General features: G+C 43.1%; 1 long non-coding RNA gene across 1 annotated transcript; it reads left to right on the forward strand.

The window, feature by feature from the left end:
- The first annotated feature begins 2,834 nt into the window (after positions 1-2,834).
- On the forward strand, positions 2,835-3,455 carry LOC133003963 (uncharacterized). The gene is made up of 3 exons (XR_009678315.1): positions 2,835-2,922; positions 3,042-3,135; positions 3,227-3,455. It is a non-coding gene; the product is annotated as an uncharacterized LOC133003963 (long non-coding RNA).
- The last annotated feature ends 795 nt before the right edge of the window (positions 3,456-4,250 follow it).

Here is a 4,250-nt window from a genome sequence, read left to right on the forward strand (position 1 = left end):
GTACTTCCTCCACCACTGTTGACAGGTGTATGTTGCCTTGAAGCTAAGCTGCTTGTCTCGTGGCTTCACCTCAACTGAACTAAGAGAGGGTTCGGTCTGTTGCTTCACAACCATTGTAGGTCTTGTCCCAGCATACCCCGTCACTCCGCTCTAATCATAGAACCAGGATACCTACAGTTAATCCTTTCTGACCCTCCAGAGTTTACTTTGGTGCTCTGCTGCCTTAGTATTTTGATAGTACACACAAGTAATGTCGAAGATAGCATGAGAAATGTATTCTTTCTTGTAAAAAACTGCCAAATCTGAGTTAGAAAGGCAATTAGTCATCATAGGTTTCTAGGCATTATTTTAGCGATAATCCTCCTTTAACTTGGCCACACCACACCGCCTCATATTTTTAGCTGTTTCCCTCCATCTGCGGTACTCCATCTGCACGTCTTCTTTTTTATTTTCATTTAGCAGGATTTTAGATACGTAACAATGCAGAAAATAGAGCAACTGAAAACAGGAGCAGAAAGCAGAGGGGAGTGCACAGAACAGACATTGTTTTCTTCCCCTGCTTTTTGGGTTGCGTCACTCTGCCGAACTGCTCAAGAAACACGGCTTTGATAGGAGCGAGAGTTGCGGAGGTAGCAAGTGAGAAATTAGAAGAACCCGGCGAAATGAGACTCCTCTAAGTACACTTTTACACTTTCTAAAGCTTGTTACAGAAATCCATCCTTCCACACCCATCGTTTTCCTTTTTTCACAGAGACTGTAGATTGATTACCTGATGAGAGACAGAGCGGGAGGAAAGAGCAATCCAATTAGGAAGAGTGAAGTGCCTCTAAAAACTCAACCCAGTGCCACAGCCAGTCAACTTTTAGAATTCGAAATGACTTCCGTGGCTGGTGGCTCGCTGCTTATTAAGTGTTAGCAGAGGGAAATAAGACTGCTGATTTCTGTGTGATAAAAATATGCTTTATAACAGGTGTGAGTTCATCTATTTATACAGGATCCAAAACACCTGTCCACTGCAAATCAACAATCTGTTATTATGCTATCTCCATAAAAATATCACAGATTCTAGTCAAGGCTCTCTTGGCTTTAGAAGAAAGTATAAAGAACTAGAACTATTTATACCAAACTATTCAAATTCAAAGACATAAACAGATACTACTGAGAGATGTTTTCCTATCTTTCTTTTTTAAAGCAGGCCAGCAACTTTTGACTTGCATTAAATCAATAAATGCAATCGATAGAGCAGAATAAACATCAGCTAATAGTTGCACAGGGGAAATAAAGATTATTGTTATTATTCTGTTAAGTGCTAATCTATGAAGTTAATTTGAGTCATACATTGAAATAGTTCACAAATGCTAACTACTCCTATCTATGTAACCTTTGTTCAATGAAAAACTATAGTACCCAGGTTAGACAGTAGCCCTTTGCACTTTAGGCCAAGATTCTATGGCCAGGGTCAAGTGGTCAGAACCAAATCTGTACTTTTATCTTAGTGAGAACACTCATTGACATGATGCATATCCTAGCCCCTTACCCAAAGCTTAACTGTTGAAGCTAAATTCCTAACCTTAACCTTAACCTGAACATAATCATAACCTAACCCTTAAAGCAAGTATTCACCCCGAAACAGCCCCTTGAATGTGGGTCAGAAACTGAGGACCGACCAAAGTATTCTTACTTTCCCCAAATGTCCTCACTCAGTAAGGTCTTGGCTCAAGGCGTCCCTCAGGAAGATAAATGTGCAAGTACACACACACACACACACACACACACTCAGGTAGGTGAGTTGTAAAGGGCTGACTAAGGAAAATTCCAGGGAATGAGGTCAACAAACAGGAACACTGCATGAAAAGAAGCGTTTGTGTCAATCTGTGTCGCAGAGAAGTGTTGGCACATCCTTCGGTTAACGACTTTCACACGTATCTGCAGGCAGCAAAGGAAACGCTCAGGGTTCCTGCAGTTGTCAAGCCTGTGAGCTGTTGAGATTTGCCCCCCCTGCTCCAACGCCTAGAGGACGCTTTCACATGCAAATGACAATGCTCTGAGCTTCACAAATGCAAATCAGTTTCCCTGAGAGCAGATAACACCAATGTGTAAGAGGCACCAACAAACTATCTGGCTGAGTAAACCAGGCTTAAAATAAATATTAAACCTGAAATTTTAAATTGTTCTTAAGTAGGTAAGTGTGCTATAGTGAATTATATTGTATACCACGAACAAAGGTCAATGCAACTTTCTCAGTATTCCATTAAAACAGTCAACACTTTTATCCAAAGCGACTTACAATAAGTGCATTCAACTATAAGGTTACGAACACAGAACAGCGTGAATCATGTGTGTAAATGTACTAAACACCACAAAAAATAAACCTGGCCTCAGTCACATACTCATCCTACGTCACCCGCTCGCGTCATCAGCTGATGGACTCGTCCAATCACAGCCTAGTAAACACAGTGCAGCAGCGTCGAGTGTCCCGCAGACAGGAAGCGGGTCGTATTTAGCTTGTCCCGTACGAGTTACTCTGTTTTCGGGGTAAATAACTTGCTGAAGTCGACACGACGCTGTTCCCTGGAGGAGAAGATGAGTGCGTGGGAAGCAGAGCCGCGGGCCCGGTGTGGACGAGTCGAGGCGGAGAAGACGGGCGCACAGTCCCTGAGTTACGGTGAGAGCTAAGCTAGAGACGCCATGCTAACCACTAAGCTAACTGGTACATCTGAAAGCATGTCCGCCACTCTTTGGGATAGCGAGAAAGTTGCTAAAATACGAATACAGCATCGTTTTTTCATCAACGTGACTTTTTTCTGTATGTTTTCACAGCCTCAGCCCCCCCCCCCCCACACACACACACACAAACAAAGAGGCGTTAGGCTGAGACGCTGAAAGTCCGGATTTAAAGTGCAGAAAATTAAGCCATTGAATGTAAGTAACTGTTTATGAATTGTTTTGGTGTTTTTTTGCTGTGGATCTTCCAACGGTGATGCAGCGCGGCTATTTCAGTTTATTAATAATAAAGTCATGTTACATGTGTTGTTTTCCAGCTGCCTGTCCATGACGTAGTAAGACACACTATGAGCCAGTATGATCCGACCAGACCTTACATCAGCATTGAGGAGATGTCGGAGAAGAAAGAGGGTAAGGTTATATTCATTAAATAATTTTCCAGTTACATGTAAAGATGTATGTTGTCATTGAACTGTGCTAATTTTACTGAATGTGTTTACAGCTGATTGAAGCGGGACAGATGACATGGAGCTATCCTTCCACAGCCAGGAGCGCACCGACCTGTGTCCCACACTTCATATAAGACTGGAAGCTACACTGATCTCACAGCTACACACCACAGACGTCTACACACTGGAGAAGATTCAGACAGAGTCCCACAAAGAAGTCATGACCCAGAGGCTGCAGAGAAACATTTCAAGCCTCATCTGAGTTTTTGTACAATATTTTCGCTGTATGTAAATAAAGCTTTCACTCCACATATACCTTGTTCACATTTGTTCCCTGAACAATATGTTCACCTATAGCATCACATGAATGTTTAGTTTTAATTAACTGCAGTGCTTTTGGTAAAGGCTTACTTATAAATAATAATAAATATTAATATATACATTTTTATTATAAATATTGTGTGGGAGGGGCTTACCCCACGTGCGGAATGCTGTGACCCCACGTGTGCACTGCAATGACCCATAAGGTGACCAATAGCAACACTTCTACCAGCCAATCACGAGTGACATTAGTTTCAAGGGTCTGTGGTATCCTCCAATGGTGAGTAGAGAGAGGTTCTAGCCAGCGGCTGGACTCCGATTCATATGCTAATTAGATCACACGTCGCGATCGGTCCGCGAGGCTCAGCGAGCCCCCCCGCGGCTCTCTCCTTTGTTCTCCAAATCCCCCTTAAGGTCCGCAAACGCCGATAGACCCACCTTGTCTTCACTGGCGAACGCCGAGGAAACATCATGGAAACAGTTGGTTACAGCAGGGGATTAGGCCTGTCCGTAGAGGTTCACTGTGACAATAATACTGCTTTTCGTCTAGTGGAATATCCTCCTTACAACAACATAGTCCGCCAAAAATCCCCCTGACCTTGAACTAAACTCTCGCTCCCTCCATCCATCTCTGTACACTGGATGATTTGGCATGCGATTCCCCACTCTGATTAAAGCTTGTCAGGAGTGGCCACCACAAATTAACATGCACCCCTTCATTTATTTCTCCTTTTATCAGTAGTGAGGGGAGAGAGA

Source organism: Limanda limanda, chromosome 6 (assembly GCF_963576545.1).
Source record: "Limanda limanda chromosome 6, fLimLim1.1, whole genome shotgun sequence".
Lineage (NCBI taxonomy): Eukaryota > Metazoa > Chordata > Actinopteri > Pleuronectiformes > Pleuronectidae > Limanda > Limanda limanda.